At 48.2% G+C, this 26,029-nt stretch overlaps 1 protein-coding gene across 7 annotated transcripts in view; it reads left to right on the top strand.

The window, feature by feature from the left end:
• The window catches only part of LOC147114145 (teneurin-2-like), a 1,360,318-nt gene that overhangs the window by 159,149 nt on the left and 1,175,140 nt on the right, over positions 1-26,029 (top strand). For all 7 annotated transcript variants that reach the window (XM_085995783.1, XM_085995782.1, XM_085995780.1 and 4 more), the window contains exon 2: positions 20,390-20,478. The gene's annotated coding sequence lies outside the window, so the exon portion shown is untranslated. The remainder of the gene's footprint in view (positions 1-20,389; positions 20,479-26,029) is intronic.

The following is a 26,029-nucleotide window of genomic DNA, read 5'->3' as shown; positions in this document are numbered from 1 at the left end:
AATCCTCCCGGTCATAGGCTCGTGTGGGGAGTACCCTGTGCTTCTGGAGGGGCTGGCCCGGACACCCATCAAGACTAGAGGCAAGACCTCGTCCCATCTCCGCAGGAATGGACTTATCTCCTTCCTCAGTCTTTCTTTCAGTGTCCGGTTCACGTGCTCCACAATCCCCGATGATTGGGGGTTGTGAGCCACATGCCACTTCCCTTGTATTCCCAAGAGCATTAAGGTGGCCTGCATCACCTGCCCCGTGAAATGGCTCCCTTGGTCGGACTCCACGACCTGTGGCAGCCCCATCGGGAGAACACTTCCCTCACCAGGATTCTAGCTGTTGCTAGTGCCGTGGCTGCTCGGCAAGGGAAGGCTTCCACCCACTTGGAAAATACGTCCACCAGGACTAAACAGTACTTGTTGCCTGCTTTAGTGGTGGGCAGTGGTCCGATGAAATCGACCTGCAGGGACTGCCACGGCCCCTCTACCCTCCTGGTGTGTCCTATGGGGGCTTTCCTGTGCTGTGGATCGGGGTTATTGACTGCGCACACCAAACAGTGCGCACAGAAAACTCAGACATCCTCCCTGAGCTGGGGCCACCACCCTGCCTCCTCTATCCTTTGTCAGGTAGTTTCCGGCCCTGGGTGTCCTGCTCCCGGACCCCCATGGGCCAACTGGAGGAACTCCTCTCGGTGCTGCGCTGGGACTACCCACCGATCCCCTTTGAAAAGCATCCCCTCTTTGATACTAATGTCCGCTGCCCCGAACGGACCTTCTATGGATTCCCCACTCTCTCTCTTTACCAGGACGACCTTAAGGACGGGATCCTGGGCTTGGACCTGCTTTAAGTCCGGGGCCAAAGCTACCTGCTGTGTGCCTCCCTTGACCCGGATTGCGGCTACCGGACCAGCTTTGTATGGATCCCAGAATACTTCTTCCCTGGCTCCCTGTTTGGCCAGCTCGTCTGCCTTTTGGTTGCCTTCCCACTTGGGCTTTAACTTTGTGAATATAGTGATCTCCCCGAGTGCCTGTGGCCTCCAAAATTTTACCCAGCAGCGGTGCTATTGTTAGGGGCTTCCCGTCTGCGAACTTGAATCCGCCAGATTGCCAAGTATTCCGTGCATGAGTTGCACGTGAACATAGAGTCCGAGCAAATGGTGTAGAGGGTGGGGAACCACGTATGCCACCGCCGCCAGTTCGGCGTGCTGAGCACTCAGGGTGTTGGGGAGTTTAATGGCTTTTGCTATTTTAGCCGTAGGGTCATAGATTCCGCACCCGGTGAGACGCTTCCCCTTCACGACCGAACTGGACCCGTCTATATAGATGTCCCAGCCCGTCGGGTGTATCCCGGCCCGGAATCCTTCATCTACATCCCACACCCCTTCTACCGTACAGGTGTGGTCCGTCCCTGGGTAAATCATGTTGGCTGCCAGCTTTGGCTCGGTCAACCCCTGCACTCTCAAGTTCACCTGCGAGAGCAATAACGTCCAGTGGGCAATGCAAGCACTGCTCACTGCCCCGTCCTTTATTCTCCCGTCCAACAACATCTGAGTGGGGGTATGGTGGGGGAGTAGAACTATCAGGGATGATCCCATAAAGAGCTGTGAGCGCTTTACGGCCCAATGCGTGGCCAGGAGATGCCTCTCGCAGTTGGAATATCCCCGTTCTACTTCGGTGAGAACCCTAGATGAGTAGACCACGGGCCGTAGCTTGCCGTGTTGCTCCTGGAGCAACGCCGCGCTCGAGCTATCCCCGCTGGCTGCTACCTCTAAAAAGAATTCCTCCCCACCGTTGCTGGCTCCCAGTGCGGGTGTCGTCTGCAAATCCCCTTTGAGGCAAGTGAACGCTTCCTGGCAGTTCTGATCCCACTCCCACTCGACTCCCTTGCGGAGGAGCCGAAGCAGAGGGGCTGCCGTGGCTGCGTAACCCTCTATGAAGTCCCAGAAAAGACCTTACCCCGGTCACATTCTTGGGGGCTGGTAGCTCCTGTACTGCCTTCCTCCTAGCCTCGTCTATGGCCCTTTCACCAGCCCTTATGGTCAGCCCGAGGAATTTGACTTCCTCCTGGCCGATCTGGGCTTTCTTGGGGTTGACCTTGAACCCCGCCTCCTGCAACAGCTTTAGCAGCTCGTCCAGTAGTGGCCTGTGGTTCTCCCCCTCTGCGGAGAACAAAAGCAGGTCGTCCACGTAATGGATTAAATGGTGGGGTTGGCTGAAGCCTTTTAGTGCGTCTGCCATGCATTGGTGGAATATGGAGGGGCTGTTGTGGAACCCCTGGGGAAGACATGTCCATGTATACTGCTGCCCTTTAAAAGTAAATGCAAACTTGTATTGGTCTTCCCGTCTGAGGGGAATCGACCAAAACCCATTGGAGATATCCAGCACTGTGAATGTGGTTGTGGTTGCTGGAATGCTCCCTATAAGATCGGCGACAGCTGCGACTGTGGGCGCACAAGCTGGGATGTTCTTATTATTGAGGACTCGATAGTCCACGGTGGCTCTCCACGACTGGTCGGGTTTCTTCACCGGCCAGAGTGGTGAGTTCACGTGGGTGGCTATTAGTCTCAACACCCTCTGTTTTATCAGGGATCCTAGTGCTGTCTCCAAGTCGGCTTCTGCCTCCTGGGGGAAACTATACTGCTTTTGTGGCCGTGACAAGGGGCCCCCTTGCACCCGGACCTCTACCCTGGTCACCCTGCCACAATCGTGTTTATGGGTGGTGAATGCGGCGAGTTTGTCCCGCACATTCGCCTGGTACTGGGCTGGGGTGCTACTAACTAACTGTTCCAGGTCGTAACTCCCTTTGGGTTTCACGGTGCATACACTACCCCCTCCTCCCTTATCTCTGGGGATCACTATCACCTCCTCTGTCTTGTCTGAGACCACTGCCCCCCAAAGGCGGTGATTCCTCAGGTCCACAATGACCAGGTTGGCTAACATAAAATCAACCCCGAGGACTCCCCACCCTGGTTGCTCCCATTTCATTAGCTCGCACTTACACGTGGTGCAGAGGGACCCTAGCTCTATTCTCAGGGGTTTGGACATCGCCCCCACCTGCTCGTTCCCTGTGAATCCCATTAGGCTAAATGGGACCTTGTTAGACCAGGGTGAATTGGTCGGGTCTTCCAAATGGACCACCGTGCTGGAAGCTCCGGTGTCCACCAAATATCTCCCCTGCACCATATCCACCCCCATCCTAACGCAGGGCATATCCCACTCACCATAAGTGTGCGGACACAGGTACTCAGACTGGGCGCGTTCTAGTCGGGAGGAAGGCGGACATGCAGGTGCGGTCGGCGTTGTGCTGCTCATGGCAGCGTCCAGCCTTCCTTTGTCCTTCCCCATCACCGTGCGAAGGGCGGCCACCAGAACATAAAACGGTTCTTTGGTCGTCTCCTTCGCCTCGGTGACCTGGGGTTTTTGCCTTGGTCTGACCGCCACCCTTTTGGGCCGGGCAATCCCACCTCCAGTGTCCCGCCTTCCCACTCTTGAAACAAGTCTTAGACTCATCGGTGTTACCCCCTTCCTGACGCCATTCCTTCCTAGCCCCCTTACTGGTCTTCATCTCATGTACCCTCCCCTTGTGTTTGACCTCCTCCCCGGAACCGACCCTAAAAGCTAAGCCCAATTTCCGGAGCACGCCTGCCTCCGTGTTCATGAGGTCCTCAGAGTCAAACCATGCTTCTGCCTTGGCTTTAATCCGTGGCAGGCTGTTTGCTACCAGGGTCCTGAGCCATAGCCTGTCCGCAAATGCAGCCGGTGCCTCGCCGGCCAACTGTAGAGTCTGTTCCACTTGATCTCCTCTTTCAACCCCTCTGCGGTGCCTCGCCCCATTTTTGTGGCTGCGGACAGGCTCTGGTACAGTTTCCCATCAAGGGAGAGCAGCATCAGTCTGTGGGTCTCGCCCTTGCTACACCTGTTGATCCCCCCTACCTGCTCGACCTCCATAAAATGAACTGAGGGGTCCCCGCCCTGTTTTAGTTTGGACAACTCTGCTACCATGGCTTGCAACTGCGGGGTGGTGAATGGGACCATGTAATCGCTCTGCAGCGGGCCCTGGTCACCGTTTGGTGTGGGTGGACCATACTTTTGCTGCCGCCGAGGATACATTGGTCTTGGTGGCGCTTCTGGCGCAGGTGGGACTTCCCTGTCCTGAACCTTATCCTCTGCTTCCTGACCCTCCTCGTCCCACTCCACCCGGGTTTCCCCTGGTGCCATTAAACAGACCATGCCTCTGGCCCCAGACAAGGCTTTGGTCATTTTTTTAATCCTTTCTTCGCAGGGACTGTGATTAAAGTCTTTATAGCCCCTATTTCTAGCTACCTTATGAGCTAGTTTAATGTCCATTAGCCAACCCTCCAAACCGTCAGCTCTCGTTGTTAATCTTGTGTTCTCCTCCCATAAGGCCTGCTCATTTAACTTGGCCTCCGTAACCTGGCACCGCAGGTATTCCCCCATATAACGGGAGGTCTCTTCCTGTGCGCGTCTTTCCTGTCTTTCCTCGTGCAACTCCTCCACTAATCTTCTCCCGACTATCCCCCTCGTGCCTGACTTGTCTTCAGACTCCTTCAGCTCCTTTTTGAGCTTTTGAACCTGCTCCCGGAGCAGTTGAACTTGCTTCTGGAAGCACAGGAGCCAGATCGCCTTCTCTTTGGCCCTCCTGTGCTCCTTGCTCCCTGTCCACTCTGCGGCCCTATCCTGGGGACTCACAGAGCGCAACATCTCCAGCACCCATTGCTGGGATACGTTAACTTTTTTAAACACGTAGGAGGAAATTCTGTCCTCCATCCCGGATCTCTTGCCCTCCAAACTGTCCATATCTAATCCACAACCGGCCATCGTCCTGCCGCGGTCGCCAAATCTGTAACCGGTTTTTACGGTGGCCAATTTCCTATGGCCTCTGCCGCAATTGGCAATTATTGTAAGTGGTTTCACCCCACCCGTAGCGAGCACGCAAACCCCTTACTACAGGTTCTGGACGATAGGGATTACTGAGGACAGATTTGAACACAGACAGCGTTTTCGGGCTCACCCGTACAGTGTTTATTAAGGTTGACAAAAAACACTCCACTCACGTACAGTACGAGCCGTGTGAACACAACAGTACAGTTTAAAACAGTACAACCCTCACTTGTCCAACAAGCCCCTGCCGTGCTGATTTACCACGGCCTAAAACCACCCTCCCGTGAACTAAACTATCACAGGACCCTTAACATAGAAACATAGAAGACAGTAGCAGGAGTAGGCCATTCAGCCCTTCGAGCCTGCTCCGCCATTCAATGAGATCATGGCTGATCATCCAAATTCAGTAACCTGTCCCTGCCTTCTCCCCATATCCCTTGATCCCTTTAGCCTCAAGAAATATATCCAACTCTTTCTTGAATATATTTAATGAACTGGCCTCCACCACCCTCTGTGGCAGAGAATTCCACAGGTTCACCACTCTCTGGGTGAAGAAATTCCTCCTCATTTCAGTCCTAAATGGCTTACCCCTTATCCTTAGACTATGACCCCTGGTTCTGGACTCCCCAGCCATCAGAAACATCCTTCCTGCATCTAGTCTGTCCAGACCTGACAGAATTTTATAGGTTTCGATGAGATCCCCTCTCAATCTTCTAAACTCCAGTGAGTGTAAGCCCAATCGACACAATCTCTCCTCATACGTCATTCCTGCCATCCCAGGTATCAGCCTGGTGAATCTTCGCTGCACTCCCTCCATGGCAAGAATGTCCTTCCTCAGGTAAGGTGACCAAAACTGCACACAATACTCAAGGTGTGGTCTCACCAAGGCCCTGTACACCTGTAGCAAGACATCCTTGTTCCTGTACTCGAACCCTCTTGCTACGAAGGCCAACATACCATTTGCCTTCTTAACCGCCTGCTGCACCTGCATGCTTACCTTCAGCGACTGGTGCACAAGGACATCCAGGTCTCTTTGCACTTCCTCTTCTCCCACTCTATTGCCATTCAAATAATAATCTGCCTTCCTGTTTTTGCCACCAAAGTGGATAACCTCACATTTATCCACATTATAGTGTATTTGCCATGTTTCTGCCCAATCACCCAACCTGTCCAAATCGTACTGGAGTTTCACGACATCCTCCTCACAGCATACCCTCCCACCCAGCTTTGTGTCATCTGCAAATTTGGAGATATTACATCCAATTCCCTCGTCCAGATCATTAATATATATTGTGAACAGCTGGGGTCCTAGGACCGATCCTTGCGGTACCCCACTAGTCACTGCCTGCCACTCGGAAAACAACCCGTTTGTTCCAACTCTTTGCTTTCTGTCCGCTAACCAGTTCTTTATCCAAGTCAATACCTTGCCCCCAATCCCATGTGCCTTAATTTTGCACGCTAATCTCTTGTGTGGGACCTTATCAAAAGCCTTCTGAAAGTCCAAATACACCACATCCACTGGTTCTCCCTTATCTATTTTACCAGTTACATCCTCAAAAAATTCCAGTAGATTAGTCAAGCATGATTTACCTTTTGTAAATCCATGTTGACTTTGTCCGATCCTGTCACTGCTTTCCAAGTGCTCTGCTATTACATCTTTTATAATAGACTCTAGCATTTTCCCCACTACCGATGTCAGGCTTACCGGTCTATAATTCCCCGCTCTTTCTCTACCACCTTTTTTGAATAGTGGGGTAACATTAGCTACCCTCCAATCCATGGGTACCGTTCCAGAGTCTATCGAGTTCTGGAAGATGACCAGCAATGCATCTACTATCTCTAGGGCCACTTCCTTAAGTACCCTGGGATGTAGACCATCAGGCCCTGGGGATTTATCGGCCTTCAGTCCCATCAATTTTCCTAACACCATTTCCCTACAAATACTGATTTCATTCAGTTCCTCCCTTTCATCAGACCCTATGTTCCCCGGCATCTCTGGGAGGTTATTTGTGTCCTCCTTTGTGAAGACAGAACCAAAGTATGTATTTAGTTGGTCTGCCATTTCCTTGTTTCCCATTATAAATTCCCCTGATTCTGACTGTAAGGGACCTACGTTTGACTTCACCAATCTTTTTCTCTTCACATATCTATAAAAGCTTTTACAGTCAGTTTTTATGTTCCCTGATAGCTTACTCTCATATTCTATTTTCCCTTTCTTAATTAATCCCTTTGTCCTCCTTTGTTGACTCCTAAACTGCTCCCAATCCTCAGGATTATTGCTTTTTCTAGCCAATTTATATGTCCTCTCCTTGGATCTTATGCTATCCCTAATTTCCCTTTTTAGCCACGGTTGAGTCACCTTTTTGGTTTTATTTTTATGCCAAACTGGGATGAACAAATTCTGTAGCTCATCCATTCGGTCTTTGAATGTTTGCCATTGCCTATCCACCGTCAACCCTTTGAGTGCCATTCCTCAATCAATCCTACCCAACTCGCTCCTCAGACCATCGTAGTTTCCTTTATTTAAATTGAGGACCCTTGTCTCTGAGTCAACTACTTCATTCTCCATCTTAATGAAGAATTCGATCATATTATGATCGCTCTGGCCCAAGGGGCCTCGTACAACAAGATTGCTAATTAATCCTTTCTCGTTACATAATACCCAGTCTAAGATGGCCTGATCTCTGGTTGGTTCCTCGACATATTCGTCCAGGAAGCCATCCCGTAAACCCTCCAGGAATTCCTCCTCCACAGTATTGTTACTAATTTGGTTGGCCCAATCTATATGTAGATTAAAGTCACCCATGATGATTGCTGTGCCCTTATTGCACGCTTCTTTACTTTCCCTTTTAATGCCATCCCCAACCTCCGCCTTACTGTTTGGAGGTCTATATACCACTCCCACTAATGTTTTTTCCCTTTAGTATTTCTCAATTCTACCCATACAGATTCCACATCATGAGAGCTAATATCCTTCATGACAATTGTATTAATCCCTTCTTTAACCAGTAATGCTACCCCACCTCCCTTTCCTTTTTGCCTATCTTTCCTGAATATCGAATACCCCTGGATGTTGAGTTCCCAGTCTTGGCCATCCTTGAGCCACGTTTTCGTAATCCCAACCAAATCATATTCGTTTACAGCCAATTCATCCACCTTATTACAAATGCTCCTCGCATTAAGACACAAAGCCTTCAGGCTTGTTTTTTTAACGCTCTTAGACCTATTAGAATTATTATTTACTGTGGCCACATTTGATTTAAACCGTTGATTTCTCTGACTGCCACTTTTGGTTTTTCTCCTTTCTATCTTTTGCTTTTATCCCTGTTTTCCTTTCTTCTGTCTCCCTGCTCAGGTTCCCAACCCCCTGCCATTTTAGTTTAAACCCCCCCGAACAGTGCGAGCAAACCTCCCCGCAAGGATATTTGTCCCGCTCTGGTTCAGGTGCAACCCGTCCGACTTGTACAAGTCCCACCTTCCCCAGAAGCAGGCCCAGTGATCCAGGAAACTAAAGCCCTCCCTCCTGCACCAACTCTTTAGCCACGCATTCATCTGCTCTATCCTCCTATTCCTATACTCACTTGCACATGGCACCGGGAGCAATCCAGAGATTACAACCTTTGAGGTCCTACTCTTTAATCTGCTACCTAGCTCCCTAAATTCTTGCTGCAGGACCTCATCCCTCTTCCTACCTATGTCGTTGGTCCCAATGTGAACCACGACCTCTGCCTGTTCACCCTCCCCCTTCAGAATGCCCTGCAGCCTTTCAGTGACACCCTTGACCCTGACACCACGGAGGCAACAAACCATCCTGGAGTCACGTCTGCGGCCACAGAAACACCTATCTGTTCCCCTTACGATAGAATCCCCTACCACTATTGCTCTCCCACTCTTTTTCCTCCCTTCCTGAGCAGCAGAAGCACCCCTGGTGCCAGGAAGTTGGCTGCTGCTGCCTTCCCCTGGTGAGTCATCCCCCTCAACAGTATCCAAATTGGTATACCTGTTTGAAACAGGGATGGCCACAGGGGTCCCCTGCACTACCTGCCTGCTTCTATTGCTCCGCCTGGTGGTCACCCATTTCCCTTCTGCCTGTGCAGCCCTACCCTGCGGCGTGACCAACTCATCAAACGTGTAATCCACGACCCTCTCAGCATTGTGAATGCTCCACAACCCATCCATCCGCAGCTCCAGCGCCTCAATATGGCTCATTAGTAGCTGCAGCTGGATGCATTTCTGGCACACGTGGTCGTCAGGGACACTGGCAGTGTTCCTGAATTCCCACATAGAGCAAGAGGAGCATAACACGGGGCTGGGCTCTCCTGGCATAACTTACCCCTTTAATTAATTTAAATTCATTCAATACCACCAGTTAAAGATATATTTTAGGGCGCTTATTTACCAACTGTCCCCACTACACCACAGAGACCCAAGAAAATATAAACTGCAGAATTTAAGCTTGTAATGAAAAGGAGAAAGAAATACTCACCAACCAATCACTTACCTGCTTCCTGGTGACGTCACACTTGGATTACTTTTTACCTCTCTCCCCTGCTGCTGAATTGGTCGGGCCTCGCCTCGCTCCTCCTTTTAAAGTCGCCGCGCTGCTCGTACCTCACGCAGGTCCGCTCTGGTCGGGCCTCGCTCCTCACTGCACTCCCAGGTCAGCCGCTGTGGTCGGGCCTCGCCTGGCTCCTCCTTTTAAAGTCGCTGCGCTGCTCGTACCTCACGCAGGTCTGCTCTGGTCGGGCCTCGCTAAAACCCCTCTGGTTTAGTAGGAACATACAGGCACCCCCTCACACAGCTAAGTGATCTTGTGGGTGTGTAGGCTTGGCAATGCTCACCTAGATTACCCTTTTCATCTTGCTTGCAGCTTCTTCCCGTACATCTCGGTTACCTGGTTCCGTACCGGCCTTGCGGCATGCGAGTCCCAGCTTTAGTCGAAGTCCGCCTCGGTTGGAAGAGCAAGGCTCTGCTCCTCGTGACGTTCTGTTGTGTGGAGGGCAGGAGAGAGAGAGCTATTCAAACTGCTCTCTAAATATACCCCTCCAGTATACAGACTGCTGTCTGTGGGTTTAATGGAAACATGGCCTCAGGGAATGGTCCTCAAGCTTCCTTCGAGGTTTGAATGGTTCTTGATCTCATTTTGATCTTCCAGCCGATTAACTTAACGAGTTGATCTTGACCCGAACAATGAGTCATCAGCCTTGTTAATCAAGACGTGGGAGTGGGCCTCTCGGGCCATTGTTTCCAAGGACAGTTCTTTTCCATATGAATGAGTCATCTCCAGCTTGAGTGGTTTTTCACTGCTTCCCCCCTCCAAGCAGCCTGTCCAGTTTTTAATTAGGGTTCATAATCTAAAAATCCATGGAGTCTGCGCGCCGACTGCTACATAAGGCACAACGGTACTCTCGCCAGCTGAGGGCTGGCACGAATTCCGCTCAGGGCCCTGTAAGGACACCAAAACTTAAAAAAACATTGATAATGAATCCTGGAGATGATTGATTACCTTCACAATCATGGCACTGATCCTGTTTAGGAACTGAAGAAAAGCTTACTACACTTTTGCTTCAGCCTTTTCTTTAGGTGTGGCTCAGTATGTTGCGCACTCAGTTGGTTGTGGGTTCAAGTCCCAGGCCAGAGACTTGAGCACAAAATCTAGGTTGATACTCCAGTGCGGTATTGAGGGAATGTGGTACTGTCGGAAGTACCGTCTTTCGGATGAGATGTTAAATCAAGCCCCCATCAGGTGGACGTACACGATCCCATGGTACTATTCGAAGAAAAGCAGGGGAGTTCTCATTTATCCCACGACCAACATCACTAAAAAACAGAATATCTGATTATTATCACTTTGCTCTTTGTGGGAGCTTGCTGTGCGCAAATTGGGTGCGGTGTTTCCTACATTACAACAGTGACTACACTTCAAAAGTACTACATTGGCTGTAAAGCACTTTGGGATGTCCTGACGTCTTAAAAGGCGCTATATAAATGCAAGTTCTTTCTCTCTTTCCTGGGCCTCAGGTCAACCCTTGAGGTTGCAAATTTAATTTTCCTCTTGGCAGATGAGGGAGGAAGCCTCTAAAGCATCCTTACAGGTGTAGGCTGCCTGCCATGAATGTGCTAATGACCCAGTCCCTGCAATTTGGGCCGAGGTCTTTGTCTATGGATATGGGAGGCTGCGGCCCTGCATTTAGAGCAGAGGAGTGGGACTCCTGTAATTTTGGGTCCTTTATTTTGCACCTAATGCACACTAGATTTGGCCTGCGTGTATTTACTGGGATATGGTAGAGGGAAGTTTATCCTGCTTTTAACCTGTACTATTGACCTCCGAGTGCTCGCCAGGACAGTGAGGAGGAAGATTTCCTCTGCATTTAATTTACCCTAGAATGCCCATGAGGATAGTTAGTGTGAAAAATGGAGATATGGGACTATACCCCCTGAGGTTAGGGTTAAGAAATATTGTCAGAACAGAATAAAGGGAGCTTTGGTTGCCATCTAACTCACAATATCACTTAGCTGGATATGCTTGGTGCTGACATGAGCAAAAGGCAGAATGGAAGGGAATTGAAGTTAACCCATCCTATTATCTATCTTAGATGTGTCCTTGAAAAGGCTGCAGCTTTGACATTCCTCACCTTAGTGAGCACATCTTCACCCAAAAAATGAGATCACGTAACATAAATTGTATGCTGGTACATTATTTGATTTATTAACTACTCACACAATGTTGCAGACCATCAGCTTAATTTTATGCAATGTGCCAAGGCGATGGGTGTCCTGGTCTGGTAAATGATAGCAGAGGTCAGACTTTTAGCAACTCAGCTTTTCATCTGATGAGAGACGGCAAAAAATGTGTAAGGCATTCCGTAATCTGCTACATCTAGTGAAACTCGATCCATGATTCCAGTTAAGTGTACTATTGTAATTATCAGTCCACATCTGCATGGATCACGTTTCATGTAATCAGCCTTGCACTGACACCAAGCATGGCCACTGGCAGATAATAGATTGAAATCACCCCTTTATTCCTTTACAGAATCACTTTGGATTTCTTCAGAGGCTGGGTAACCCAATATTGCTTTGTTTGGGGAATTTACACTATCAGATTTAAAAGGGCAGTGTCACCCAGCAAAGGCATGTTGTCAACTTTAACAAAACTATAGCAAGAACATAGTTAGTGCTGCAGTGGCATTGTTGCCCCGCCCTAAACCATCTATGAAACATGGAAACATAGAAGGTAGGAGCAGGAGTAGGCTATTCGGCCCCTCGAGCCCGCTCCGCCATTTAATGAGATCATGGCTGATCATCCAAATTCAGTACCCTGTCCCTGCTTTCTCCCCATATCCCTTGATCCCTTTAGCCTCAAGAAATATATCCAACTCCTTCTTGAATATATTTAATGAATTGGCCTCAACTGCGCTGTATGGTAGAGAATTCCACAGGTTCACCACTCTCTGGGTGAAGAAATTCCTCCTCATCTCAGTCCTAAATGGCTTAACCCTTATCCTTAGACTGTGACCCCTGGTTCTGGACTCCCCCGCCATTGGGAACATCCTTCCTGCATCTAGTCTGTCTAGTCCTGTTAGAATTTTATAAGTTTCAATTAGATCCCCTCTCATTCTTCTAAACTCTAGCGAATATAAGCCTAATCGACCCAATCTCTCCTCATACGTCATTCCTGCCATCCCAGGTATCAGCCTGGTGAATCTTCGCTGCACTCGCTCCATGGCAAGAACATCCTTCCTCAGATAAGGCGACCAAAACTGCACACAATACTCAAGATGTGGTCTCACCAAGGCCCTGTACAACTGCAGCAAGACATCCTTGTTCCTGTACTCAAATCCTCTCACTATGAAGGCCAACATACAATTTGCCTTCTTAACCACCTGCTGCACCTGCATGCTTACTTTCACCGACTGGTGCACAAGGACACCCAGGTCTCGTTGCACTTCCCCTTTTCCCAATCTATTGCAGTTCAGATAATAATCTGTCTTCCTGTTTTTGCCACCGAAGTGGATAACCTCGCATTTATCCACATTATACTGCATTTGCCATGCATCTGCCCAATCACCCAACCTGTCCAAATCATACTGGAATTTCTCTGCATCCTCCTCACAGCACACTCGCCCACCCAGATTTGTGTCGTCTGCAAACTTGGAGATATTACATCTAGTTCCTTCGTCTAGATCATTTATATATATTGTGAATAGCTGGGGTCCTAGCACCAATCTCTGCGGTACCCCACTAGTCACTGCCTGCCACTCGGGAAAAGACCTGTTTATTCCAAGTCTTTGCTTCCTGTCTGCCAACCAGTTCTCTATCCAAGACAGTACCTTACCCCTAATCCCATGTGCTTTAACTTTACACGCTAATCTCTTATGCGGGACCTTGTCAAAAGCCTTCTGAAAGTCAAAATACACCACATCCACTGGTTCTCCCTTATCTATTTTACCAGTTACATCCTCAAAAAATTCCAGTAGATTAGTCAAGCATGATTTACCTTTTGTAAATCCATGTTGACTTTGTCTGATCCTGTCACTGTTTTCCAAGTGCTCTGCTATTACATCTTTTATAATGGACTCTAGCATTTTCCCCACTACCGATATCAGGCTTACTGGTCTATAACTCCCCGTTTTCTCTCTACCACCCTTTTTAAATAGTAGAATTACATTAGCTATCCTCCAATCCATGGGAACTGTTCCAGAGTCTATAGAATTTTGGAAGATGACCAGCAATGCATCTACTATTTCTAGGGTCACTTCCTTAAGCACCCGAGGATGTAGATTATCAGGCCCTGGGGATTTATCGGCCTTCAATCCCGTCAATTTCCCTAACACCATTTCCCTACAAATACTGATTGCATTCAATTCCTCTCTCTCATTAGACCCTATGGGGGAAAAATTCAGTTGGTAGCGCCACCTGTTAGCACCTTAAGAGGACCCAGCCAATGCCACCAGACATTGGAGCACCAGCAGAGGAGGAGGAGGAGCATCAGCAGCACCAAGGCGGGAGGGAGGCACAAATTGGAAGGGCCGTCCGTCAAAGGCTCATAGCAAGTCGCTTCTAGGCCCCCTCTGAGGGAATGGCTTCTGCCATTCCAACAACCTGAATGAAACCATCCCGCAACTCCTAAGCCGGTAAAGGCAACAATGAGTGCAAAGACCAAACATGCACATTTTGAATAGACACTTCTTTATTTCCCAAACTGTGTCTCATTTCCGCATGACAAAGTAATAGAAAGAGACACCAAAAAAAACAATCATTCACATAACTGGCTCTCACAACCTGGAGGCAATGTCCAAAACAGTAATAAAAATTGGACCATGACACTCGGCCTTCAATAAAACAATGAAATACATTTTGCCACACCTCCTACTTTTTGACCTTCGAGGGTGATCTGCCTCCCTTGCGAAATTGCCCCCTTCCCACCCTGCAGCTCCTCCGTAATGGGACCCCAGTGGCTGCAGCAAGGCTGGGGGAAGGCTGCTGAGTGTCAGAAACTGAGACTGCAGATGCCCTCGAGGGACGGCCTGGACCAGCTCTGGGCCTGGAGGGCCCGGCTGCTGACTGCTCCAACTCTGCATGGGCGGCAGCAGTCTGTCCTACAGGTGGTGGCAACTGCTGTGGAGAAGTGACGGTGTTGGCAGCAGGAATGCTGTCATCTTGAGAGAGGACAGCAACTCCCTGCTCGACCGACACACTGGCACTCCCACGGGGCAGCACTTCAGCATGTGGAGCAATCTGCTGGAGCACAGATTGAGGCCCGGGGAAATCTGCCTGATCCAGTGAGGGTGGCAGCAGTTAGTGCTCGCGTGGCCTCAATCTGCGTCTGCATGAGACCAGCCACTGACTGCATTGCAGCACTTAGCATTTGCGTGGCAGCCGCCTGTGCTACAGCGAAGTGCTCCACACTCCTTGCCAGTGATTCAATGGATTCGGGCATATTTGCCACTGCAGCCATGAGCTCAGTGTACCTTTGCTCTGCCTGGGCGCTCATTTCAGCGAGGACCTGCTCCTCGTCTGCGTTCAATGCAGCAGGACTCGAGGCCATACTCTCCATCCGGGGAGAAGGCCCCCGAGCTTCCCTAACCCCCTCGTGTTGCTGCAGCCTGCTGAGTCCTGGAGCTTCATCCTCATCAGACCATTCCCCCCGCTCCCCTCCAGGGAAGGCGTGTCCCCAGTATGGCCATGGGCTGCCTCGGCAGATGGTTGCGCTGATGGTCCAGCTTCCTCTTCCTCCTCGCCTTCAGCTTCACTCCCAATGGCAGCTTGAGGGCCCATCTCCTCACCTGGTGAATCACCATCTGAAAGCAGGAAGGTACAAGAGTGGCTTTAGCGTGAGGACAGGGTGGCAGCAAGGGAGACATGAGTGCAGCGATGTACTGATTTGGATTGAAAGTGTCAAAGGCTGCTGTTGTGAGGAACAGGTGGAAGGAGAGAGGACAAAAAGGTGATGACCTTACCATTGCTGGCCAGAACGGGTTCGACATCTTCAGTGGCGACGGGACCAAGCATCCAGCTTGCCACAATCCTGTGGACGCGTTGCTCAAGATCACTGAGGGCTTGAAGGTGAGGCCGCCCTCTGTTGCTGCTGTCTCCGATTATGAGCCAGTTTGGCCTGCAAGAAAAAGGATGGGATCTGAGCAAATATGCAGCCATGATCTTGCCTGAAATGCCTCCCATGGTTGAATAGCCCTTACTGTATGCAGCAATGATCTTGCCTGAAATGCCTCCCATGGTTGAATAGCCCTTACTGTATGCAGCAATGATCTTGCCTGAAACGCCTCCCATGGTTGAATAGCCCTTACTGTATGCAGCCATGATCTTGCCTGAAATGCCTCCCATGGTTGAATAGCCCTTACTATATGCAAAGTGTGGAATGTGCGTGTGTGTTTCATGAAAGGGCCACAGGTGTTGGATGAGTGCTGGGCGTTGGGGCTTTCAAGACCCTCTGGCCATAAAGTGAGGTGGAGATGGAGGGATGAAGAGGTTCTGAAAAAAGGCACTCACCCTGACGACCCAAATGAGGTTGTTGAACTTTTTCCTGCATTGCACAGGGGTCCTAGGCACCATGCTGCTTGAGGTCACTCTGTGAGCCACCTCCGTCCACGCTTTTCTGCATTCGCTTGGCAAAGGCCTCCTGCCACTCTCTGGGTACAGTAGAGATCTTCTCCGCTCCACCGCGCCAACCGGAGCCTCCAAGGCACGCTCGCTGAAGCGCTGTGCTCGCTAACCCTGGCCCTCTCCATAGTCCTTGGCTGGGAGATTTCGCCACAGGTCTGTCCAGGCCGAGATTCAAGGCTCCAGTGAGCAGGGTGTGGCTGCAGAGCAAGATCGACCCTCCCCTTTAAGAACTGACCGGCGCCAGTGTGTCTGTGTTCAATCGCTAACTGACAGCACCTGCGCTGTGTCCGCCCTCTGAGGTAGCGCCTCGCTCCTCGGGCTTAGTGCCTTAAGAGAGTTGTGTAGCGCCGGATTTAGTGCTCCAATCACCTCCAGGGGCGAGAGAGGCGAATTTTGCAGTCGGCGGCGATAATTTGCGCCGGGCGCTAAACTTTGTGCCCAGCCGATATTCGCGCCTCAAAATGGGCGATACCAAATTTCTCCCCCTATGTTCCCCGACATCTCTGGGAGGTTATTTGTGTCCTCCTTTGTGAAGACAGAACCAAAGTATGTATTTAATTGGTCTGTCATTTCTTTGTTCTCCATTATAAATTCCCCTGATTCTGACTGCAAGTGACCTACGCTTGACTTCACCAATCTTTTTCTCTTAACATATCTATAGAAACTTTTACAGTCAGTTTTTATGTTCCCTGCAAGCTTACTCTCATAATCTATTTTCCCCCTCTTAATTAATCCCTTTGTCCTCCTTTGCTGAATCCTAAACTGCTCCCAATCCTTAGGTTTGCTGCTTTCTCTGGCCAAATTATATGTCCTCTCCTTGGATCGTATGCTATCCCTAATTTCCCTTGTTAGCCACGGCTGAGTCACCTTTTTTGTTTTATTTTTATGCCAAACAGGGATGACCAAATTCTGTAGTTCATCCATGCGATCTTTAAATGTTTGCCATTGCCTATCCACCATTAACCCTTTATGTAACGTTCCCCAATCCATCCTAGCCAACTCGTGCCTCATACCATTGTAGTTTCCTTTATTTAAATTCAGGACCCTAGTCTCTGAGTCAACTACTTCACTCTCCATTTTAATGAAGAATTCTATCATATTATGATTGCTCCTCCCCAAGGGGCCTCGCATAACAAGATTGTTAATTAATCCTTTCTCATTACATAATACCCAGTCTAAGATGGCCTGATCTCCAGTTGGTTCCTCGACATATTGGTCCAGGAAATCATCCCGTATACACTCTAGGAATTCCTCCTTCACAGTATTGTTCCTAATTTGGTTAACCCAATCTATATGTAGATTAAAGTCACACATGATAACTGCTGTGTCCTTATTGCACACATCTCTAATTTCCTGTTTAATACCATCCCCAACCTCAGCATTACTGTTTGGGGGTCTGTATATAACTCCCACTAACGTTTTCTGCCCCTTGGTATTTCTCAGCTCTGCCCATACAGATTCCACATCATCGAGCTAATATCCTTCCTTACTATTGTGTTAATCTCCTCTTTAACCAGCAATGCTGCTCCACCTCCTTTTTCTTTTTTCCTGTCCTTCCTGAATATTGAATACCCCTGGATGTTGAATTCCCAGCCTTGTTCATCCTGGAGCTATGTCTCCGTAATCCCAAATACATCATATCCGTTTACATCTATTTGCGCAGCGAATTCATCCAGCTTATTACGAATGCTCCTCGCATTAAAACACAAAGGCCTAGAAATTCGGTGGGCTGCGCCACCAGTTAGTGCCCAAAGAGGGCACTCAGTGGTTTTAGCGCCACTGGCTACACCTCCCGCGATATTTAGCGGGGCACTAATGGCGGCGTTAGCCTGTAGCGCTGCGCCGCCACCGATGACATCATCGGTGTGCGCAGCGCCCCGCTACTGCCCCGAACACGATATTTGGTCGTGTCCCCCCCCTGCAGCACCGGTCACAATTTGCGACCGGTTCAGGGAGGCCTACCTGCGGCGGTAGTGGCGCTAATTAAAGGGGAGGTACGGGGCGGCCATTTTTTTGCTGGCCGCCTGCCAGCACCTCCTCGCGCCGCCGTCCCTGGCCTCCTGAGCCCCCCCCGGGGCAGTGCCGGCTGTGTCCCAAGAGCCTGGCACTTCTCCTCGGTGCCAGGCTCTTTTGCCGGCACTCGCGATCTCGGATCGCGCTGGTGCAGGCCCCTCCCCTTTAAGAAGGGGAGGAAGGCCTGCAGTACCGCAGCGCGCCGTGCCGCAGTGTGTGGCGCTGCAGCACGTTGCGCTGCGATATTCAGTTTCAGTGCCCCAAGACGGACGCGGGGCGCCTCGAGTAGCGCCCCGCTTCCGTTTGGGGCGCTGAAACTGAATATCCCGCTGGCGCAAGCGGCTCCTTCCGGGGCGGGACTTCTGGCGCCCAGGCGAGCTTGGCGCCACCGAATTTGTAGGCCTTGATTTTTTAACACTCTTAGTCCTTTTAGAATTCTTATTTACTGTGGCCCTGTTTGATTTACACCCTTGATTTCTCTGCATTCCACTTTTGCTTTTCTCCTTCCTGTCTTTTGTTTCTATCCTTGCTAACCTTTCCTCTGTCTCCTTGCAGAGGTTCCCAACCCCCTGCCATTTTAGTTTAAACCCTCCCCAACAGCACTAGCTAACACTCCCCCTAGGACATCAGTTCCGTTCCCGACCAGGTGCAAACCGTCCAGTTTGTACTGGTCCCACCTCCCCCAGAACTGGTTCCAATGTCCCAGGAATTTGAATCCCTCCCCCTTGCACCATTCCTGCGCAAATAGATGTAAACAGATATGATTGCACATTCTCCCCGTGTTTGCGTGGGTTTCCTCTGGGTGCTCCAGTTTCCTCCCACAGTCCAAAGATGTGCGGGTTAGGTTGATTGGCCATGATAAAAATTAAAAAAAAATTGACCCTTAGTGTTAGGGGGGATTACATACGTGGGGTTACGGGGTTACGGGGATAGGGCTTGGGTGGGATGGCTATCGGTGTAGGGACCGGGTGCTAGGGTTTGGATGATCAGCCATGATCTCGTTGAATGGCGGAGCAGGCTCGAAGGGCCGAATGGCCTACTCCTGCTCCTATCTTCTATGTTTCTATGTTTCTATGATGTAATTGGGATTACGGAGACATGACGAAACATATGCGACATGAGTGTTCAGTGGCCAGTATCGTGGACTTTATTGAAGTGACTTTTCTAAGGAGGCTGTTCCAGCTTTTGCCTGAATAGTCCTCCCAATATCAAACCTATGAATCTTTAAAGCTGTTTGAATTGCATACTGGCAGGCCCCTTCAGTATGCAAGAAGTGGCAAGGAGACTCGTTCCAATTTAATGCTCAGGATGATTTGTTACACTTGTATGCGGAAATGCAAGTTCAAGTTGACAAAGCCACAATCGTTGATTTTCATCAGTTACAAAAGCTGCAGGAATCTGATTTTAAATGAGCTTTTTAAGTTGAAAACATGGTATAAAGTGTTCTATATAATACAAAAAATATTGGTTGTCTGGCAGAGAACTATTGGTAATAATCCAGTCAGTTGTGAGTGTCATTGGGCCTCTGACTTCAGGCAGTTGTTATCTCTTATGATACCTGCTGCCAGTCTAAGGGGTAAAACACATTGGAGCCAAAGATTCTGGGGTCGGATTCCTGGCAGTTACCCAGTGGTGCGCTCCAACACAGGCCCTGCTGGAGTTTTCAGGGTCCGTGGAAGGGCAGGTCACTCGCACGAGAAAGATGGGCATGAAAGCCATGATTGGTATGTTTCTGGCATCCACTTGCTTCATGCCCACAGAAACGTTAGCTTTCTTTGGCCCGGGGGTGGTGTGGGGGGGGGGGGGGCGGTGGTGGTGGTGCATTGCCTAATCCCTCCTTTATGTTCACTCTTTGGGGCTCCAGGCTGTTTTTCTGGCCTGTACGTCATTGGTGAGACCCACCGACACCCTTGTGGACACCAGTACGTCTGCGCTCTCAATCAGCGTACTGGCAACCATTAATATGCCTGGTCCCACTGAAGCCTGAGAAGCAGGAACTCCCAGATTAGGAAATCTACCCCCCTGGCTGTCCTTTGCAACGGTAGACCAGCAGAACTCCTGAAGAATTTTGAGACAAAAATGGAGGGAGTTTTACTCTTTATTTGACCTGTGTTAACTGGTACAATAAAAAGGCAAATGTTTTATTTCCTGCTTTGATGACCACAATCACTTATAGCTAGATTTCTTCCTCCTGTACATGGAGTTAGCTCACAGATCAGCCATGATCTCATTGAATGGTGGAACAGGCTCGAGGGGCTAAATGGCTTACTCCTGGACCTATGTCCCTATTTATTATATATTTTTTTAAAGATTTGCAAACAGTGTAAAACAATCACGTGTGTTTAATTTGATTGCATTGCAGATGTCAAGGGTGATGCTACACTGAGACTGTAGACTTGTGTGTGACTTGAGTTGGATCTGCAGCAGAGTGACGGACGGAGATCATTTCAGGTAAGCTCAAGTCCTCATGGCTGTTGGGGCTAGGCAGAGAGACAATTATATTCCTTTCTCTGCCAGCTGTGAACTCTTGCAGTATAGTTTTTACATTCTGATGTTGGCAGCAGATGTGATGGTCTCCGCATGATCTGACATATTTCCCATTATTTACAGTCCTTCAAGAGACTTCATAGGTGGACCATTATTCTGCATTTTTACAGCACAGAATTTACAGCACAGAAACAGGCCATTCAGCCCAACAGGTCTATTCTGGTGTTTATGCTCTCCACGAACCTCCTCCCACCTTACTCACTCTCCCCCTATCGACATACTCTTCTATTCCTTTCTCTCCTCATGTACATATCTAGCTTTCCCTTGTATGCATCTTTGCTATTTGCCTCAACTGCTCCATATGTTAGCAAGTTCCATGTTTTGGACTCCTCCCAAAGTGGAAGAATCTTCTATGTCTACCCTATCTTTTAAGAATGTTTTCCCCCTTCCCCACACCCCGTCTCCCCAAAGCGGTCAGGTATTTCCTTCTCTCTTTGGAATAATAGGGTTAATTCTGCGATCCTTCCTTCCCAGCAGGCTGCCATACTTACAGGGAGCACAGGTCGCAGAATCAGGGCTCGAGTGTTGTAGCTCTAACTCTGACCAGCGCGCCCTTCAAGACTGGTTTACTGTTTGGATCATAATTCACGGAATTATCCCTGCTAATGGCCTTAGTCCCAAGCCACTGCCCATGCCAGGAAAACAAAATGCTTGCAGTTATATTTTTTTCTCTTCCAAATTCCCTCATGATTTTGTTTCTGCACCCATTTTCTCCTTGAACTTTCACAAACAATCAAAAGCCTCTAGTCCTTCAGGCAAGTGGCGGTTCTTCATATGCGAGTCTGGAGAGTGAATGTAGGTGCAACGTTTAATTTGATTTCCATCCAATATTGACACCCATGCACTTCCACCTAGACTGGCTGCGTCATGATGAGCAGCAGGAATGCTGGCCAATCTTTCATGTGTATAGACAGGGGACACTGAAGCCATGTTGTGCTCCCCCATGGTCACTTGTATGAAATACCCTCAGAGCCATGCTCCTGATGCTTTGGCAGTCAAAAGTAATACTACTTGCTGTGTTGCACCACTGCTTTTATACCAGCACTGTAGATGATCCACACAATATGAATTACTCTCTGCCAGTCATTGGTATTAGCTGTTGGGAATGTGAGTTATTTAAATGACTGTTTGTTGTTCAGCTCCATGTGTTTTGATTCATTTACCTGTTAATCCGCATACAGCTGAGTTCCGACAAAGGCACCAGTTTGCCAAGAAATGTTGTGTTTGGACCTGGTTTTGGCTTCGATTAGGTTTGCGCCACATAAAAGCAATCTTTGCCCCACAGCACATTGAGCTGCTCAGTCAACAACTTAAATCAATGCAAGAACAGAACAAAAAAAACATAACTTTCAGAAATATGCCACTGTTTTAACGCAATGGTGAACATTCTTTAGTGAGATGAGCATTTATTCATAAGTAGATCTAATATGGTTAATAGAGCAACTGACAGAAAGCAGTAATCTCAGTTTTACTTAAAATCTTTATATATAGCAGAACTCAATTTAGTTCATAAATGCTGTATAATGGGAATAAATGGGAAAGAAAGACTTGTATTTATGTAGCGCCTTTCATGATCTCAGGACGTCCCAAAGCACTTTACAGCCAATGAAGTACTTTTTGAAGTGTAGTCACTGTTGTAATGTAGGAAACACGCCAGACACAGCAAGATCTCACAAACAGCAATGTGATAATGACCAGATAATCTGGGGTTTTTTTTAGTGATGCTGATTGAGGGATAAATATTGGTGAGGACACCGGGGAGTACTCCCCTGACCATCTTCAAAATAGTGCCATGTGTTCTTTTACGTCCACCTGAGAAAGCAGACAGAGCCTCGGTTTAACGTCTCATCCGAAAGATGGCACCTCCAACAGTGCAGCACTCCCTCAGTATTGCACTGGAGTGTCAGCCTAGATTTCTGTGCTCAAGTTTCTGGAGTAGGACTCGAACCCACAACCTTCTGACTCAGAGGCGTGTGTGCTATCAACTGAGCTATGGCTGACACCATGATTCAATAGAATTAATGGGCTGGAAATTGCGGTCAGAGGCGTACCGCTGGAGTACGCATCCGACCCGAAAAAAAATCCGAACCTACCTGCTGACTTTCGGACTTCCGAGGCTTCTGGTCCTGGGCCTCCAAGTGTACTCCTGCATAAAGGCCCATGGATCCCAGGGAGAGCAGGTGGTTCCGAAGCCTCCCTGGGATCACGTGGGCCAGGTCCTCTAATCAGAAAGGAGGATTCCTCATATGCTTATGGGGATTCCATTTACAAATGGAATCCGCATAAGCATTTGAGGAATCCCCAAATAATTAAACAATTTACACAACTGGAATAAAAATTTCCCATTTTCAAATTTAATTCAAAGTCCCTTAATGAAGCATTTACAATAAAAATCTAATTTTTTGAAAAATAATTTTAAACATTTTAATCCGGGCCTTACATAAACTCATTTTAAATGTGGATGATTTTTAATTTAACATTTATATTAACCCTTACGCTGGTGAAAGCAGACCCCACACCTGCCTTTAACCAGGCGGAAGGGTTTTGTGGGCATTTGCTGGGCAGTAGTTGGGCAAATAGCCCAACTCTGCACCAGCAAAAGTGACTTTTGGGTCGGTTTGTATGATCTGTCAAGGCGAACCTCGACAGATCGCAAGTTCCGGGTTTTCGCGCATGCGCCACGCCTGCGGAAACCCTGAACTTGCGGGGCCATTTACAAGACTTGCGCCATCATTGGCCCGCAAAATCCGGGCCATTGGTTTACTAAATATAGTGATGTGCAGTACAATATATAGCAAAATATGATATCCTTACCACACCTATCCCTAAAAGACCTTTATAAAGGGAAAGCCTTGGTCTACTGAAATTCTGCTGATTGAATAATGGGAAATGATTTGGCCCATTGGAGCTTTCTGTTTGGCTCAGATTAGTGTTTATGTTGAGTCGATTGTATATAATGTGAGATTCACTAGTGCTTGAGCAGCCACAAATGTAGTTCTAGTTGCTCCCCGTAGAGTACCCTTTCTACTTTTATGGTCTCTAGTACAAGGGGTTATTTGATGTACGAGAGAGGAATGTTTTCCACTCTTGGTTCTATGATACTGCTAAGCATTATGATACAGCCTTGATGATCTGCCAAGTCAGGCGTAACTTCATCCTTAATACAATGTCATTGTGTGCTTCCCAGCGCGCCTCTATATTTTCCGTTGTCTAGACTTTAAACCTGAGATTACTGCTTTCTGTCAGTTGCTATATTTACCATATTAGATCTATTTATGTATCAATTTACTTAAAATCTTTATATGTAGCGGAACTCAATTTAGTTGAACGCAGCTAATTTATAGTGAGGTCTCTGTCAACTGGGTCAGGATATGTCTGATAAGTAATGATGGAAATTAAACCCAGCAGAGGTGCAATAAAATATTGCAGGCAAGGTGCAAATGTAGAATAGGGAAAACACTATGAACATGACACTTAGTGCCAATGAGCCAGTATTACAACAGTAAGTGATCGGATATGAGCTGTTTAAATACTGATTAGAACAAGAATGGTCTGGTGCCAGTGGGCATCAGGTTTGACAAGTTGGCCAGATGAAAAGCATTTGATGCCAGTGGGTATCAAGTACATAGTTGGCAGGATGATTGGTGATGGTAGTGGACATTAAGCTTCAGTTGATTTTGTAGAAAATGGCAGAAGCAACATGCATAAAAGATTTGTTGTCATTAAGGCAACAAAATAATAAATAACTGCGATTCAACATCTGCTCAAGATGAGCAGGTTGTTAATTGTTTAGCTGCAGGAAATTATATTCTGACGGATTTCAATAAACAGAAGCTAAGGGGACAGATCCAGAACAACTGGAAAGAAGGTGTGAAAGTAAAAATAATATAATAGAAACAAACAGTGAATCCTTCGCAGCATAATCACATGAGCAGAGAATTAGGCCATCTGCAAAGTTAGACTTAATTACTGCAATAGAAACAATAGATGCTCCCTGTTGTCACTTCTCCTGACATCCCAAGAGTCTCATTATGCTCTTCCTCTTTCTCCAGTGCCTTTACTCCATTTCCCTGTTGCTGCTCCTTGCTCCCACCTTTGCAGGTCTTGCCCCCCCAGGAACCCCCACCTCAACAACGTGAGCAGTGGTCCCTGTTGCTAATCCATCCCCATCCAATTCACATGTTCCGTTTTCTCCCCAGGATCCAAAATTGCTTCTACACCCAGATCCCCGCCATTAGCCAGTAATAGGCTTTAAGGGATTTAAGTGCACTTTAGTGTATTTCCCAAATGTACACAGAACCCAAAAATTAATTGGAGGAAGCAGCTGAAGGTGCTAAAGTAGGCAGCAGGAGATCTAGCAACATTTCCTAAGCCCCTTGCTGCTCTAATTATCACTACTGGACCTTGGCACTCAGAACTGCCAGACAGTGCACCCCTCAGTACTTCAGGGCCACTCTCTCTCCAGTTCTTGCAGAATTTGGGATCCCTCCCAATGCTTCGACACTCAGGGTCACCCCCCTCATCCAAATCAAGGTACCCCCTGTTCTGGTCCCAGAAGCCCAAGACCCACTCCCACCACTGTCAGACTCCAGGATACTACTCAGACTACTCCTCCCCCTTGTAGTTCCCCTCCCAGTACTCACATATCTTTGATCCCAATCCCTCTCCTGAAATGTTCCCATTCTCCAGAAAAACTCTCTCAACCTTTAGCCCCAGAGACTGTGCCAATGTTACCAAACTCTCAGACTCCCACACACGGAATTCCCTCCCAGATCTCCTATGATTCTTTGTAATGCTTACATATGCAAGAACCCACCACCACTTCTATCAATCTACACCACCCAAATGCCAGCAAGCTTGATGCACAATTTTTCCCAGATTCTACATCCCCAGACCTCCCCCTGTAGTCCTAAGCCTCCAGGCATCAAAAATATAAATGCTTCCAAGCTCTAAAATCCCATCCCCAATTTTTACAAGCCACAAGCACCTTACCAGCCTATCATACACTCAGTACTCCATACTTCAGCATGCTCCCAAGCGCAACCACATTGTTGTGCCTCCTCAACAGTGCTGACAGAGCCCAGTCAGTACGTCCATCCATTGGTTCCAGACCCCTGGAATTCACCTCAAAGTACTGCCATCCCCCAGAACCCATCTCCACTATTGCCAAATCCTTGAACCCTCCACTTATGTCAATTCTAAGATTAAACCATGAAATCAAACCAGTTCAATAATTCCACAACCCACTTCTCACTGCTACTAAATTCTACATAGTTCTAATCAGTTACTTGTTGCCTACCATTTTCCTTTGTATTCTGAGTTTTAAAAAGGTAAGATATAAAAATCAGATACATGGATAAATAAGGAGTCATATTATAATAATAATCAATGTCATTCATTTACAGTTTTCACAGAGCTGCAGAATTGGTTCTTGTTTAAAAGTCCTTGGCCTAGA

Source organism: Somniosus microcephalus, chromosome 8 (assembly GCF_052327205.1).
Source record: "Somniosus microcephalus isolate GS21.2 chromosome 8, FLI_Smic_1.0, whole genome shotgun sequence".
Taxonomy (NCBI): Eukaryota; Metazoa; Chordata; class Chondrichthyes; order Squaliformes; family Somniosidae; genus Somniosus; species Somniosus microcephalus.
The sequence above is the reverse complement of the archived record's forward strand: the minus strand, read 5'-3'. Positions and strand labels throughout refer to the sequence as shown.